The sequence below is a fragment of the Chelonoidis abingdonii genome, chromosome 1 (assembly GCF_003597395.2).
Source record: "Chelonoidis abingdonii isolate Lonesome George chromosome 1, CheloAbing_2.0, whole genome shotgun sequence".
NCBI lineage: Eukaryota > Metazoa > Chordata > Testudines > Testudinidae > Chelonoidis > Chelonoidis abingdonii.
This window is the reverse complement of record NC_133769.1, coordinates 34,912,187-34,930,055: the sequence shown is the minus strand read 5'-3', so window position 1 is coordinate 34,930,055 and position 17,869 is coordinate 34,912,187.

The window sequence follows — 17,869 nt, the reverse complement described above, 5'->3', positions numbered from 1 at the left end:
ATTGAAGGGACATATTTTGGCACTACATTCCTGGATGTCCAGCCTTTGATATCTAGGGCCTGATTTTCACTGGTGCTCCAGCCATTACATATGGAATTATGGATTTCACAGGAGCTATGTCTCTAATGTTGGGCACTAAAAAAATCTGGGTGAGTGTCCTCCAAACTGAGTGCCACTGAAGTGAAAGAGTCTTTTCATTCCAAGGTTTCCTTAGAAGAACCTTTAGAAAATTTGGGCTTTAAATGCTTTGAAAGAACTTTCTGGAGTTCAGAAAAGAATTATGGAACAAGGCCTTGCCCGGTGATTTTATCAGAGTAGAACAGCTCCTGGTAAAGATTTCTCACAAGCAGACTGCTAATATGGATGGACATTCATAGTGTTAGAAAGTTAGCTGGATCTTCACTACTGAAGCTGCCAATAAATAGGCATCACTCACATTATTCTCTACATTATTCAAAGATAACAGGTGCACTATGATTCTTGGAATTAAGCATAACATTAGCAAGATGATATTTATGCCTTAAAGATAGAGGCAGGCAACTCAGCCGAGTAATAATTAGAGTTGACTGTTCTGTCACTTAGTAATAATATCTCAGTTCTGTACAAATAAATGAAACACAGGCCTGTGTGTATGAGAGGGAGTTATTTTGTTGGTAGTGAAAGTCTGAATATGATCAATCTCTTTCAACTTGCTAGAGAGTCTGATTGCAAATTTAGAAGTACGAAATGTAACTGATAAACACCCAAAAGGGATTAGTCTGAGATATTTACTATATATGGTGTTAACAGTCATTTCTTCTATATTCATTGGCACAGCCTTTTCTGTGCCAGATGGTCTATTGCAAGGATTGAACATTACCTTGGTGGATTTATCCAAATTAAGCTTTTGGGGTTTTCTTGAAAGCAGTTTATTTCTTTTACTAGTTCAGCACTGAGAATAATATTTGTCCTTTTAATGCTCTTAATTGCTACAGGTAATGGAATGTCATCAATAAATATGCATACAAAGGACCTGCTGTGTTGTGGGCAGGAGAGATACCATGGATGCTTTAAACAAAAGATATCCAGAACAGACAGGGCTGGCCTTTGAGGCCAGTGCAGCCTGTGGCTGAAGGTCCCCTAATATTTAGGCTCTTGTTATTTTGTTGCTCCGGGCATATGGGGTGATGGCACTAGAACTGCTGCAGGTTCCCCTCCAGCCACATAATACCTGCCTGAAACTAAGCCAGTTCCTGCTCTGGGTTGCTGATGTGTCCGCCAATCACAAACACAGGGCAACTCAATAGAGAATCAGCTCAGCTGCAAGCCACTGACAGACCCCACCCATCATCACTGACTGTCAAACCTACCACAGACATACTCCAGAATGGAGGAAGAAAATATGGGAAACCTGGGTTAAAAAAAAGAGGAGGCACCATATGGATAGGGATGATAGTGGGAGAGGATGGTGGACAGAGGCAAGCTGGAATCCCCAGGAGGAAAGATAAAGTGTGAGGGAGGTAAGATTTCCTGCTCTCGTATAGGTAAAAATAGATATATGTATATAAAGCTACTTTAGCAAATACACATACCAAAGAGAGACACCAGGAACAAAAAGGAGAGATCACTTTGTTGAAAGCAAAGGAACAGAGAGAACAGGAGAAGGGGAAGCATGAGAGAGACCACAAGGTTAGCCAGCAGGAAATGCAGCCAGAATGAAATAGCATGAAAGGCACAACAGGAGTGCAAAGGAGGTGCCACTTTTCCAAGAAAGCAAAATAGAGACAAGAGAAAAAGAACTAAAGGGGAAGAAAAATGTGGGTGTGTGTCTGTCTGTGTGGGAGAGAGAGATATGATGTGGTGATGCCAGAGACAGAGGAAAGAAAAGGAATGGAATAAAGAGAGAGAGGGGGAAATGAAGAAAGATTTTTTAAGAAGTTAATAATTTTTACTTAATTATTTTGATTATGAAATTTTATTACACTTTAATTAGGAAACTGCCCCTGAAATGCATCAGAATGCCCCCATAATCCTGTGGGAGCAGGTTGGAAAAAAAATTAAAACTTGTCCTTTGGGGGAAAATAGTGTCAGATGCTGGCAAGTGGACATGGACCAGAGCCCTCACCATGGAACTCCATTTCTCTGGCAGCAGAGCAGGCTGCCTGAAGATTTTCCCATGACACACCTCCTTGATTTAGAATCAGTCAGTTACAGTTGAGAGAGTCCAACAAGTTTGCAGCAGAAGAATCTTCCTGCTCTTACTGTAATTGTAAAGGCAGTGCTGAGATCAGAGTTCCAGGTGTTTAAAATTCACTCTGGATATTTAAGTAAAAGGCTCACCCAATAGCTATGACTTGCTGCCTTCCAGTGTGGCTTATACTTAACACAAAAAATTCATTGACTGAAAGAGGTGATATACAGTGAAAAGAGGTCAGGGAAAGTGAGAAACGTGAATAAATATTAACTGCCTGCTAAACAAAATGATGACTCATGAATAAGAACAGATACAATTTTAAAGGTCACTAGACCCAGTTAAACTGCATGTCTAACTCTTATTAGCTGGCACATACTGTATTCAGAAGAGCTATAGGGCAATTACTTGGGTGTTCATCAACATGAATTATTCTGGTCTCAGCCTGAATAAACCCATACTAAATAATCTAAAGGACATGGGGTATATTCCCTGCTCTGAATTCGGGGCATTAGCTGTGCAGTTCCCATCTCTTACAGATATCCTGGCACCCTTTATACAACCTTACCTTCTCAGGAAGTGTGAGATATTTCTGGAACAGGGGTCTGATAGGTCTTTCTAAGAATGGCTCTCTTTTCTGGCAAAGGCATGGATATGTCATTTTCCATACACATCTGAAAGAGACTTTAAAGTGGCTTTCAGCCCATCGTATTAAGAAGGTTTTAGTGTTTTATTCAGTATTACTTTGTTATTTTAATTAGGGTCATATGTATGTATGTACATATTTTATTATTATTGTAGCTTTTATGTCTGGCACTTAGAATCCCAAGGCAGATACAGTAACTCGTCACTTAAAATCATCCTGGTTAACATTGTTTGATTGTTATGTTGCTGATCAATTAGAGAACATGCTTGTTTAAAGTTGCGCAATGCTCCCTTCTAAAGCTGTTTGGCAGGTGCCTGCTTTGTCCACTGCTTGCAGAAAGAGCTACCCGTTGGAGCTAGCTGGTGGGGACTTGGAACCAGGGTGGACCGGCAGTCACCCTATCAGCTTCCTGCTCCCCTAAGCTCCCAGTGCTGCAGCAGCCCAGCAGGCTATCAATTGTCAGCAGTTCAACTGTCCCTCCGCTCACTGCCGTGTGCTGTTCCTGTCCTCTGCCTTGGAGCTTCTCCCGGGAGCCTCCTGGTTGCTGTGAGGGGGGGAGAGAGGGGGGCTAATGTCAGAGTGTCCCTCTGCTTCTGCCCTCCATCTCCACAGAGTAGGAGGGTTGGGGGACAAGACAGGGCTCAGGACAGAGGGAGCTTGCTGGCAGCAGCTGCTGTCTCAACTTGCTGATCTACTTAAAAAGGCAATGTACTTAGAGTGGTGTCAGCATACTTAAAGGGGTAATGCACATCTCTCTCTCTCACACACACCCAGTATATGTCTCTGTCTCTCTCTGCCATGCTGTCTCCCCTCCCTCTATTCATGCTCCTTCTAGAGTGTGAGGCTACATTAATAACAATGTGTTAACCCTTGAGGGCTCAGCCAAGTGCTAGTTCATCATTTAGCAGTAAGACATTGCCTGGGAAATATCCCACCCTCTGACTTCACCACCTCAACCAAGTTTCACAATCATCATTGCCATGTACAGTATTAAATTGTTTGTTTAAAACTTATACTGTGTATGTGCGTGTGTGTGTGTCTGGCAAAAAAAAAAAATCCCTGGAACCTAACCCCACCTATTTACATTAATTCTTATAGGGAAATTGGATTCATTTAACATCGTTTCACTTAAAGTAGTATTTTTCAGGAACATAAATACAACGTTAAGCGAGGAGTTACTGTATGCTCCAGATAAATATAAGGCATTATTATTATATTCTGTCTCTTCCCAATATACATGTTTTCTACACATATTAAAATCTTCAGCTATATTTGCTGTCCTTAACACTGAGAAGATGAGGATCTATTGTAACGAGCACATAGCCAAGCTTTCTTCAACTTTATGAAGGAACCTGACATTGTCGTTAAGTGCTCAAATAATCCATTTAACTAAAGCTCCATAATGGGGGTAATACACAGTCACATACTTCTGTAAGGAACAGTGGGAGAATTCTACCTTTCTGAACTTCCCCAGGGTAGGATGCCTGCCAGACCGCTCCAGCACACAATGCTTCATCCCTGCTACATCTCTTCATGCTGTGCAACATAGTTCTCTCCAGTGTGCCAAGCCAAGTGTGCATGGTAGGATCCTGTCTTGCTTTCATATGCATGGGGGGAGCAAAAGGGATTGAGATTGGGTGCCCACTGCTGGGGTTTGTCTTTTGCTCTACCACACTCCAGTGCAGCTATGTAATAAATAAGTACAATCTACTCTTTAAATACATCTCTCTCGTCTTAAAATATTGGCATCATTTTGCTGGCTGTAAGACAATTAGGATGCTTGCCCCATTTCACTTAAAAGTCACAGCCCTAATTTTAAAAATTCATGAAGAGCATATGACAAAATATGAATTGTCAGGAAACCTTTTGTCTAAGGCTACGTCTTCACTACCCGCCGTATTGGCGGGTAGCAATCGATTTCTTGGGGATCGATACATCCCGTCTCATCTAGACGCGATATATCAATCCCTGAACGCGCTCCTGTCGACTCCGGAACGCCACTGGAGTGAGTGGCGGTAGCGGAGTCGACAGGGGGAACCATGGACATTGATCCTGCGCTGTGAGGATGGTAGGTAATTCTATCTAAGATACTTCGACTTCAGCTACATTATTCACGTAGCTGAAGTTGCGTATCTTAGATCAATCCCCTCCACTAGTGTAGACCAGCCCTTAGAGTTTTCCATTTCTAGGAATGAAAAAAGTCATTTGATATAGAAAGAAGTCCCTCATTGATACAGTTTTCTCTTTGTAAGAATTTCTAAAATTTATATTTTGATGTTGAGTGTAGTGACATCTGGTGGAATATTCTAACTGCACTTAGTGCTCAGGTGAAGTAATCCCTGAAGGGCATGCTGGGAGGTGCATCTGTGCTATGAGAGTTCCAACAGAAGATGGAGGTGTATTTGCTTGCTCCTGAGGAACACCTGAAGTGTGGTTATGCACTGCTGCATCTCTTCCTTCATTCCAGGGCTTTTGTTGTTTCCTCCCTCTCCTCTGCTTTTGCTTTACTCACCACAATCCTGATTGCAGAATGGGTCCTATTCCCGTTCCTCTTCTTCTATCACTCAGTCATCAGCTCTCTGCAGCCTGCCTGAGAGACAGAGTGGAGTGAAGAATATAATAGTAATTGGAACCCTGGCATTTGTTAAGCAGAGCAAGGTACTCTTCACTTGGCTACCCAGTCAGGCCAGATGTTGATAGAAGAGCATAGTGGTGAATTACTGTGCTCACATTACCTCTATGGTGGAGAGCAGTGCCCTGATTCTTTGTGTTTGTTTTTCTTGAAAATAAATCTTTCTCCCTGGGCTATTTTTTCCATTTTTGCTGGTTGTAGCAATTTCCCTTCTTTGATCTCTGCTGGCTCTTTCCTTTTCTGCACTCTCCTTTACTGGTCTCTTGGTTTCCTCCCTTTCTCCTTTGCCTCCTTCCCCCTTTTCCAGTTGCTTTCCCCATTCAGAGCTGCTGCACTGGAGCTCCTGGTGTGCTGGGTCTGCAGCACATCAATTGACTTTGCAGGAATATTCACCAGCTTTGATCATCTTCATTCTGCTGCAAGTGAAGCGATACAGAGCAGAGCTGTGTGCCCAGCTAAAGGATGATTAAAAAAGCAGTTAATTTGTACTATGAAGGCCATTTCAATGCTGAAGATCTGATTCAGTGGAGGACTCTGTCAGAGTGTCTGTGGAATAGGGAAACTACAATAAGTAGTTTGGAATCAGAGGCTCTTGTAGGGGGTAATTGTTTGCTGGTGTGGGCAGAGAAGAAAGGTCCTGCAGATTGTAGGCACGATGCCAGGAAGCTACATGGCTCAGTATGTGAGTGAGGCTCAGTAAAAGAAGCTCAGTTTCTGAAATCTGGTCTCCCTCTGTTTATGTTCATGATTCATCTGGGCCTACAGACTCTTATGATCAGCATGCTACACTACATTATTAATCAAGATACTCTGCACATTGTTTCTGTGATTTGTACATATGCTTAAGAAAAAGAGAAGAAGAGTGTTTCAATTAAATCTCATCCATATGTCAGGTCAGTATGTGTTATTCTTTATTTTTCTCATTTAGGTGATCCTAAGAATCACACAAAGGCTGTATCTAGCCAACAACAAATGACATTTCTAAAAAGGAGAAGATGCATCTGCATATCTTTCAAAGAAGAGGTTTGGCAGAGTTTTTGAAAAAGACAATATTTGAGCAACTAAATGACAGACAAGAAAAACTGAAGTGCACTGAAAGATTCAGCACACTTCCAATGTTAGCAAAACAATCTTCAAAAACTTTCTTTACTGACAAATAGAATGAAATGTTGATATGCAAAAGGAGGTTATTATGGAAAAAAAACAGAAGATGACCCAGTGGCCTCAGGACATTTGCTTTTCAGGAAGTTATATGAAATATATAACCTAAATATGAAAATATCTGACTGAAAACCAGTCCTCAGAAGATTCTTGTATATGAATCTCATAAAGATGATGCCAGAAGTGATTCAAGAATAGTGAGAGCTCACAGTGTCTACAAAATAAAAAAAGTTTCTATGAGTGTGGAATGGTTAACTAGGCCTTTGTGTATATGCACATCCTAGTGTACCTGTTATGGCCCTTGGACCCTTTGCAGCTGTAGTTGCAGAGCATATTACTAGGAACGAATATGTCACCTAGGGGAAGCCAGATACAAGACAGGGCTGCAAACATGAGACCCAGGCTAGGGTAGCTCTAGTTAGGTGTTCTCCATCATAGCCATGAGTCTTCTCCCTTCCCATCTGGTAGAATCTGAGAAAGCCTCAGTACTTTGATTGGATTAGCTCTTGTTCTGGAACTCTTGTTTAAAAATTAAATCTAGCCCTGGGGAAAGGGTCTTGAAGTGGATGGTTGTTTGAATTTTATTCTACTTTTCTGAGCAGTGAGTTTGCCTTCTGGCCTACAGCATGAAATTCACTCTTATGCAGAGGGCTAGCCCAAGACATTCAGGCCACCTATATTCCAGTTAAGCTCTCAGAACAAGGTTTAAATGTAACGAAAGTAGTGCATAGCTCTCTGCCAGCACAGAAACTATAGTTCTGCCAAGTTCAGTACAAACTACATAGGCTTATATACCTAGCTGCCATATTAATCTCTTTATCAGCTCTCCATAAACTTCATTATCAGCTAAAAATGTCTGCTTCATTTATAACTCAGAGTTCATAAGAAGAAAGCAGAATGCAGTTTTCACTTGTCTTGCCAATATTACACTGAAGACAGATAGTGATGGTTTTCATTGTATTTCCCAAAATCTTGAAGGTTCATACAATCCATTTAAAATAACTTATATTCTGTTAACACTCACTTCATGGCTTACTCATGTTTTCTAAAAGAACCACTATAATACCCAGCGTTGCTGGAAATTTCAGCACAGCTTCAACCAACTCACATTGCTGTGAATTACGGCTATCTGAGGTAATAATCTGCAGGACTAGAATCTGGGAGTTCTGGGCTGCTAATACCTCTACATTCCCATGAGAGGCTTAAAATCATAGAATCTTAAAATCATAGAATATCAGAGTTGGAAGGGACCTCAGGAGGTCATCTAGTCCAACCCCTGCTGAAAGCAGGACCAATCCCCAACTAAATCATCCCAATTAAATCATCCCAGCCAGGGCTTTGTCAAGCCTGATCTTAAAAACTTCTAAGGAAGGAGATTCAACCACCTCCCTAGGTAACCCATTCCAGTGCTTCACCACCCTCCTAGTGAAAACGTTTTTCCTAATATCCAACTTGAGCCTCTCCCACTTCAGCTTGAGACCATTACTCCTTGTTCCGTCATCTGCTACCACTGAGAACAGTCTAGATCCATTCTCTTTGGACCCCCCTTTCAGGTAGCTGAAAGCAGCTATCAAATCCCCCCCTCATTCTTCTCTTCTGCAGACTAAACAATCCCAGTTCTCTCAGCCTCTCCTCAGAAGTCATGTGCTCCAGCCCCCTAATTATTTTTGTTGCTCTCCGCTGGACTCTTTCGAATTTTTCCACTTCCTTCTTGTAGCATGGGGCCCAAAACTGGACACAGTACTCCAGATGAGGCCTCACCAATGTTGAATAGAGGGGAATGATCACGTCCCTCGATCTGCTAGCAATGCCCCTACTTATACAGCCCAAAATGCTGTTAGCCTGCTTGGCAACAAGGGCACACTGTCGATTCATATCCAGCTTCTCATCCACTGAACCCCTAGATCCTTTTCTGCAGCACTGCTGCCTAGCCATTCGGTCCCTAGTCTGCAGCAGTGCATGGGATTCTTACGTCCTAAGTTCAGGAGTCTGCTCTTGTCCTTGTTGAACGTCATAAGATTTCTTTTGGCCCAATCCTCTAATTTGTCTAGGTCCCTCTGTATCCTATCCCTACCCTCCACTCCTCCCAGTTTAGTGTCATCTGCAAACTTGCTGAGAGTGCAGTCCATGCCCTCCTTCAGTTCATTAATGAAGATATTGAACAAAAGTGACCCCAGAACTGACCCTTGGGGCACTCCACTTGATACCATCTGCCAGGTAGACATCAAGCCATTGATCGCTACCTATTGAGCCCGACGATCTAGCCAGCTTTCTATCCACCTTATAGTCTAGCTTAGGCTGGGTTGTCCCAGGGAGCACCCTGCGAAGTTAGGCTTGGCAGGAAGTACTGCCCCACAGGCCCTAAGTGGCAGTGATGTGAAAGGATTTTGAGTTGCTTTATTACATTTCCAAGCACATCACTGCAAAAACATTGCTCTGTCACCATTAACTGAAAGGAGGGGGATAATGAAATAAAATTAATTTAATTGGTAAGAAATGAGTGCATCTTGTTCCCAATCCTTTTTGTGATTTTCATGGACAGGTGCCTCTGAGCGGGGGAGTTTATCCAGTATGGTGACTTGGAAGTGGCATCGCTGCTACTTGCAGATGATGACTTCCTTCTTGCTTCTTCAGACTGTAATCTCTGATGCGCATTCAGACATTTCACTGCCAACTGTGAAATGGCTGGGATGAGAATCAGCACCTCCAAATCAGAGCTGATGGTCTTTTCCTGAAACAAAGTGGACTGTTCTCTCCAAGTGAAGGGGGAGCAGATGCCCTTAGTGGAAGAGTTCAAGTATGTAGGGGTCTTGTTCATGAGTGATGGCAAGCAAGAGCATGAGATTGACCTGCAAATTGGTGAGCATTGGCAGTGATGTGGGCACTGTACTGATCTGTGGTGGTGAAGTGGGGGCTGAGTTCGTGGATGAAGCTCTCAGTTTAAAGGTCAATCTACATCCCCATTCTCACTTAAAGTTAAGAATTTTGGGTAATGACTGAAAGGATGAGATTGCGGGTACAAGCGGCGGAAATGAGGTTTCTCTGCAGGGTGGCTGGGCTTACTCTCTGAGACAGGATAAAGGGCTCAGCTATTCAGGAGAGACTCGGAGTAGAGCCACTACTCTTCTGGACTTGTTTGGGCACCTGATAAGGATGCACCGGGATGCTTCCTTTGGAACTCTACCAGGCACCAGGGCTGGCTCACAACATTTTGGCACCTGTGGCGGGGAGCTCAAATGATACCCCCATACCCCCTTGCTTGGGCCAAAATTTTGAAAGGTCTCAATTATGCCTTCTTCCTGTTCTACTCCTCTCATGATACTGCTCTGCTACCTATCCCAAAAAAGGAGAATGAAAAACTTAAAATGCTTTGTTCAAAAATTTTAAGTAACACTTAAGTTTCAAATGCCTGAACAGCAAATGTAACTTTTCTTGTCTGCATAGCAAACGCTGACATTTTTATCTGTTTGAATAATGAAAGTGGTGTTTTCCGTGCCTTCTTGCTTGCACACACAGTCTGGGCCAGCTCATGCACTATTGAGATGGTTGCAAGGCCGACCAGCCTCTCCTGTGTCATTGTGGAGCAACTGTTACAGGAAATCTTAGAAATATGCACAGAGCAACAAAAGCATTTGGAAAGAGGGTGGTCATCTTATTTGTGCACATATATTCCAGAACAGCCTTTGGAGTTGATCCTGCTGAAATGTATCTTGAAAGGGCTTTCAGTTCATCACCTAAATCACTTGCATCAATATTGCGCATGTCATCATGTGTCAACACTGTCTCTAGTGCCTTGCATTGCAGGTGTAGGTCTTCAGGTATAGTGATGATATTTGGAATATCATGCAACATCCCAAATATATTGCTGTGTTCCTTGAGCTGCATGAAACATTCTTCAACTGATTGTATTGCACAATCAACTTTAAATTGTTGTTTGGGGTCTTTTATGGGATTATCCCATGCCTTGCAATCAAAATGGCTTCTTCTTTGGTGACTCTTGTATTCTTGAATGAGTGGTAAAATAGCTTCAGTGTGAAGTTCCTCTGCCAACTTCTGTGCACTCTTCAGAACATTTTGAAATCCCTCATCTGACCGGTAAGACTGTAGGTATGACTTTGCTTTGTCCAGTTGTTCCATTGCTCCAGATATATCAAGGTCAACACCTTGGATTCTCTTGCTTACAACATTTATTTCAAACAGTATGTCATGCCACAACACTAAGCCACACAGAAATTTGAAGTTATGTATGTTTCTGGTGATTCCATTTTCCTCTGCCACTATTCTCCCATGAACAGTTCCTAAAATAGCATTATCCTCTATAATGGCAACTATGGCATCATCTAGCTTCCCAATCTGGTGTTTGATAGGCTTTATCGCCTCCACTCGATGAGTTCATGCAAAGAAAAAAAATAGATACTTTGAATTACATTTAAAAATTCAGCAACCTCACTAGAAGCTGATACTGCATCACTAATCACCAAGTTCAATGAATGAGAACTGCATGGAACAAAAAAACTTGAGGGTTTAACTCTCGGATCTGTGTCTGCACTCCTCTGTTCTTTCCTTTCATGTTGGCACCATTATCGTAGCCCTGACCTCTCATGTCAGCTATTGCAATTCCTGTATCTTCTAGCTTTTTAAGAAGCACATTTGTCATACCAACTCCAATAGTATCATCAATGTCAATACATTCTAGAAAATGCTCTCTGACAGTCACCATTGCAGGGACATTTTCACAAGGTTCTGTTTGTTGTTACAAAATGCACCATTAAAGTAATTTGTTCCGTATGGCTGATGTCAGGTGTGCAGTCCAGAATAACAGAGTAATACCTTGCTGCTTCAGATCTGCACAATCTTCTGTTTGACTTTTGTTGCCAGTAAATGTATGATCTCATTTTGAATTGTTTTTCCAAGGTAGTGGTATGTGTACATTTCTTGGGTGATGACTCTTCTTAGATGCTCAAGGAGTACAGCATCAAACTCAGCCATCAATGTCACAATTTTAAGGACATTTCCAGTGTTTGGCAGATACAGCTGATCTGAAGTGCCACGCAGTGCTAGGTTTTGGGTAGCAAGCATTCTCACAATGACAATGAGCCTTTTCAGAACATTTTACCAGTAAAGAGACAATGATGCAATCTTCTCTTGATGTTGATCATCTGTGGTGGCATTTAACCTTCCTCTCATCTCAAGCTCTTTCCACCTATGGAATGTCCTCTGGTGATTTGCTGCCTTCTCATAGCATGTGTCATAAACAGATAGTAAAGAGTTAATGCCTCTTTTACCTGCAAAGGGTTAAGAAGTTCACCTAGCCTAGCTGACACCTGACCAAAGAAACCAATGGGGGGACAAGATGTTTCAAAAGGAAGGAGGGAATTTTCCTTTGTTTAAAGTCAGTTACAGTTTCAGCTGGAGTGAAAAAGATCAAGGTACCAACCTCTTATCAGAGTAGTAAGTTTTAGAAAAGAATAAATAGATTTATGTTTATTTTCTTTTGTAACTTGTCTTTGTGCAATTAGAGGAATAATAAAATTTGGGTATTCTTGTGTGTACTAAGGTTTTTGCCCAGGGGAACATCCTGTGTTTTAAGGCTGTTGTCTGTGAGATCAGCTTGTATGCTGTCTCCCAGAGGTTGTTTTTTTTTTACCTTTCTTTTCTTTAATTAAAAGCCTTCTTTTTAAGAACCTGATTGATTTTTTCCCTGTTTTTTAGATCCAAGGGAATTGGATCTGGACTCACCAGGGAATTGGTGGAGGAGTCTCTCAACACTACCCAGGTAAGGGAAGTTTTTGCGGGGGAAGACAGAGTTTTCCAGATGACTCAGACATCTGGATGGTGGCAGCAAAACCCGATCTAAGCTGGTAATTAAGCTTAGAAGTGTTGATGCAGGTCCCCACATTTGTACCCTAAAGTTCAGAATGGGGGTGAAACCTATGACAGTATGCCAGATTTCTAGCCAGATTTTTCCAGTCCTTTGTTCCTGTAAAATCTTATGTGACTGCAACATCAGACTGGAAGAGTTTGCAACAAAAACAGTGTGCAGCATTCTGGATTTTTGAGTACCTGAGCCATGGCCTCTCCATTTTCTCACCGTTGGGGATTTCACGCCAGTAATGTTTTGGATGGAAATTTCTATTTTCATTGTCTTTGGGGAACATGAAGTTTTTCACTTGCTGTGGCCCATGCAGTACAAGGAAGTCCTTCAGCTACTGCTCAAGTGGGTCCACAGTCCTGGATCATCTAGACTTAAGGAATTAAACTCAGCAGCAGCTGTTTCTTGTGCCTCCACAAGACCCTTCTCTGATCTAAACTTTTCTTCAGGAATGTGCATGATTACATCCATTTGAAATGGAGATATGGATGCTGCAGTAGCTGCCAAGTCACCTGCACTCTGACAAACTGGGATCAGGCATCTCCTCACCACTCACATCCTCACTGGGGCTGGAAGACTCATGTAAACATTTGTTCCTATGTATCTCAGGAGAGCTCCTTCCTGCTTAGATAGAAAAGCTTCCTTTCCTGTCTTTCTTTTTCTGAATGTTGCCCCAGAGGGACATTTTCTTCTTTTACTCGTGACTGCTGTTCTGTGCCAGATATAGTGTTTCTCAACACTCAGTTGAAGGGGACAAATAAGCAGGCTGGTAGCAGGGCCTGCGTGAGGGAAGATATCAGCATCTTAAGGGCCTAACTGGCTCCTACTACTTCAGTTGACTGCCTGTTCTCAAGAGGGTTCAGGGAAGCAGCAAGAGACAGGAATCTCCCTGAGAAGCTGGTGTTAACCAGTGCAGGCTCCTGGGGAAGCTAGAGAGGTACATAAGAGGCTCCTCCTCCTCTCTCTCCCTGCAGCTTCTGCTGCTTTCTGTTATTCCCTCTCACCTTTTCTCCTGCCTGCCTGTTATGTCTCTTGTGCCCGCTTTCCTCCAACACAGCACTCCACCATCTCTGTGCATCTAGAGCAGAGAGAATACATATGCACCAGCAGCAGACACAATTTTCTACACTCTGGGTCCTAGTGGTGCCCTGTCCTCTCAGTCTGACACCTGAGGCAGCCGCCTTAATTTGCCTCATGTTAAGGCCAGCCCTGCCGGGCATGTCCCATTAGGAGGAGGCCCCAAGGACAACCCAGGACATGCTGGAGGGATTATATTTCCCATCTGGCCTGGGAACACTTGGGATTCCCCCAGAAGGAGCTGGATCCTGTTGTGGCAGAAAGGGATGTCTGGTCCTCCCTATCTCCATGCTGCCGCCATGACCCTCACCAGGAAAAATGGCATAAAGGAAAAGAAGAAGAAGGTAAAAAGTGGGGTGGCAGCAGTAGACCATAACATTAAGATGCATAACTTAAAAAGTAAATATATATTAAAGAAATAAAGTAATTGTTTATAGTTTATATGTTTTGTAATTGTAAGTGTGTATACAATGTTGGCATACAGTTAAGGCCAGTGAACTGGCAGTTTAAGCAGGTTAGCCTTTGGCTGGTTTCTTAGTAGGCAAAGTGTGAACTGAGGTCAGGTAAAGATCACTCCAACACTGCAGTGAGGGATCAGTCAGGCATGCTCAGTAAACTTGTGCAACAGCTTTGATTGACAGACAAATTTAGCAATTAAGATTGGTCTATATGTATGGACCAATCAGAGAGGTCCTGAAGGTGATTGGAGGACAGGTATGTAAATTGTAGGACTGAAAAATAAGCCGATTAGAACAGGCCAAAAACTGTATATTAGGCAGGGAGCAGGCAGGCAACATTGAGTCAAGTTAAGAGCAGGAGAAGAAGATTAGAGAAATCTAAAAGAGCAAAGAACAGCAAATGAAAGAAGAAACAACTGCAGGGTGGCATTAGAAATAGCAGGCTGTTGGGATAGAGCAGAAAAGGATCCTGAGACAGAACAGAAGGATACCTAAGACAGAGCAGAGAAAAAGAAAACTACAGAGAGTAAGCATATGAGCCATGATATAAGATATGGAGTAGAAATAGACCTAACGAATGTGTATGCTTGGGATAATAAAAATCTGTATTTGTGTTATGAATGTTACATTGTTCTAGGTGTATAAAGTTTAGGATTTATTAAGATTGTTGTCACTGTCCTGCACATGACTGATCACCATGTGCAGAACATAATCACTTAAGCCATTCCAACTGTATGACATTATGGTCTTGGGTACTTTAATTTATATACCAGTGCTAAACGATTTATGTTTATGTTTTAATTTAGGTTTAGATTAATTGTATTAGGAAAGGTTGTTTACACTAAACAAAGAAAATACTTTGTTTTGGAAAAGTTTTGCCTGGGTGTCAATCTTTTGAGCAGAAGGCTGTATCCATATCCTCCAAGGCGTGAACAGATCTAGTCTGTTCTAGGAAGTTTTCAGAAGGGGTTAGGGATATCCGTGGTAAACCCTGGCAATTTCTCTTGGGTGGGCCCCCTCCTTTCAGCTTGAAGGAACAGATTAATAGGTCAACATCTTGGGAATCTGGAAGTAAGTAATAGGAGTGGTGCTCTGGGATTCCTGAGTCTGTTCTTGGGGTGACAATTTGGCATCCTGGGTGAGCACAGATCCCCCTAGTGTATAGGAGAATGATTCATACCCGGCAACAGTTGAAAAAAGTGTTTAGCTGGTCATCATCCAACAACTGATCAGAGAAGTTTTAGGCCAGAAGGGGAAAGAGGAGTGATCACAAGGCAGACCTCTGTTCTCTGGAAGACCAAATATGTGCACTGAGGGCAAGGAAGTCCAAAGAAGGAGCATTCTGTCCCAGCGGAGCAGATTATAGAACCAAGATTGGCAACGTTTGGCACACAGCTCACCAGGGTAAGCACCTTGGCGGGCCGGGCCAGTTTGTTTACCTGCCGCTTCTGCAGGTTTGGCTGATCACAGCTCTCAGTGGCTGTGGTTCAGTGTTCCAGGACAATGGGGCAGCGGGAAGTGATGTGGGCCGAGGGATGTGCTGCCTGCTGCTTCCCGCTGCCCCTTTGGCCTGGAGCGGTGAACCACGGCCAGTGGGAGCCGCGATCAGCCGAACCTGCGGATGCAGCAGGTAAACAAATTGGCCTAGCCCACCAGGGTGCTTACCCTGGTGAGCCATGTGCCAAAGGTTGCCGATCTCTGTTATAGAAATTATAGGAACCTCTGAGTAGGGGCACTATTCTGACAGGGCCGGCTCCAGGCACCAGCTAAGGAAGCAGGTGCTTGGGGCGGCCAATACAAAGGAGCAGCACTCCCTCCGGTATTGGGGTGGCATGTCCGAGTCTTGGGCAGGAATTCGGCAGCAGATTCCCTCAGTCCCTCTCTTCCTCTTTTGTGCTGCTGTCGGAGTGCCGTCGAAGAGGAAGAGAGAGAGCGAAGGACCTGCCACCGAACTGCCGCCGAAGAATGGAGTGGCGCGATTGAGCTGCCACCGAACTGCCGCCCATCGTTTTTTTTCCCCCTGCTGCTTAGGGCGGCAGAAAACCTGGAGCTGTCCCTGTATTCTGAGGGTAGTGGCATGGCTTTGTTAAAAGAGTGGAGATTAAGGGTCACAGACTAAATTTCTGCCTGATTAAGTGTATAAAAAATAAAATCCAAAAATGAAAGCAAAAGAGAAACTGAGTCACAGTAGCATTTATTAAGAAAAAAGGGAACAGGTTCCTGGCAAGAAGGTGCTTTTATTGGGCTCGGTGCCTATCAACAGTTGTGTAAGCAGTGGGAACAATGGGTTCAACCTAAAATAAAAGGAATTATTTCAGGGATTCCCAATAAAAAAGCAAAGAAACAGGACACTTTGCAGGGACTGAGTATGGTAGCTGTGATCTTAGATAAAGAAGTGAATAGCCGGAGAACAAGAATACAGGGACTTGGGTCAGAAAAGGAATTAGTAGACAATCTCAGAGCAGAGATACAAAAATTAAAAGAAGACTGGTTAGTAAGAGGAAAAGAATTAGCTGACTCAAAGGTAGAGGCTGAAGTCCTGAGAACCACTGTGCTGGTGCAGATGGCTGCTTCACAGGAGGAACTGGTAAGCCTAAAAGTGAAGGCTGATATGCTGAAAGCTAGTATGTTAACTCAGAGTGCTCAGATTATAACTGTGCAGAAGGAGGCCAGTAAGGCACAGATGGAGCAGGGCAAGGTAACACAGGAAGTGGCAGTGTGGAAACAAAAAGCATTAGATGGGCAAGCTGCAGTGTAGGCTGTGCTGACAAAGATAGAGAAGAAAATAAAGTTAGCCAATGGGCCTGTCAGCACCAAAAATGTGCTCCATAGAGTGAGTTGCAAGTGAGAAAAGGAGTGATAGGGGCCAGAAGGAAGAAATTAGGATGGTAAATTCCCTGATTTATGCAATAGAATAGAGAGCGGAAAAAACCTGATGCTTAGGATAAGGATTCCTCTGGTTTGTACTATGAGATACACAACACCGAGGAGCTCCCTCAGAGACCTTGCACCATGGAACAAATTAGGGTTTTGTCTGTTACAGCTATCCCCCTATTCCATTTTGTTTTCTTACAGCTGTCCCCATACTCCATTTTGTTTTTGTTCTCCTGTGGCCTTCTCTCTCTGGCTGTTAAGTTGTTTACCAGGGCCACTGCCCTTCTCAAAGGGAGGACCCCTTAAAGTTGTTTACCAAGAGCCATTGCCTTCTCAAAGGATGGCCATGTGCTAGTGGACCACTGCCTGTTCAAAGAGTAGTCCTGTTATCACACTGTTAAACCCTGGGCTCATGTATGGGTGGCAATGTCCGAGGTGCAAGACCTATTGTGTTTCTAAGATCTTGGGCATGAGTCCATAGCCTCATGTGCTTTTGAGTCACCTACATCTGCCCAACATGTCTGTGGCCACCTACAGTTTGTCATCTGCCCCCTCTCCTCCCCTGTGACAGGGGAGCCAATCAAAAGTACTTTGGGGAAACTGCCTGAGTTTGCCTTTAAAAACAGACATTTTTAAAACTAAGATCAGAAAGGTCCGCCTTTGGCGCCCTGTGTGATCAAGCCAGGGGTTCTGGGGAGTCCTTTCTTCTCCGCTTTCATTTTATTTTTTGAGCGTACCCCTGTTTTTGACCCCGTTCCCCCCACCATGAAGAAGAATTGCTGGCCTGAGAGATCTCCTGATTATTTGAGACCGTACCTAGCCTTCTGAGATCTTGCTGCTTTTACCTCTGCTGCTATCTTTGGGGCTGTAGAATCCCTCTGTGAAACTCTCTATACTTTTATTTTATTATTTAGCTGCTGGCTCTGTTCCCAGCACACAGATCAAGCAAAAACCTGGTCTGTGTCTAAACCGTCTTTTA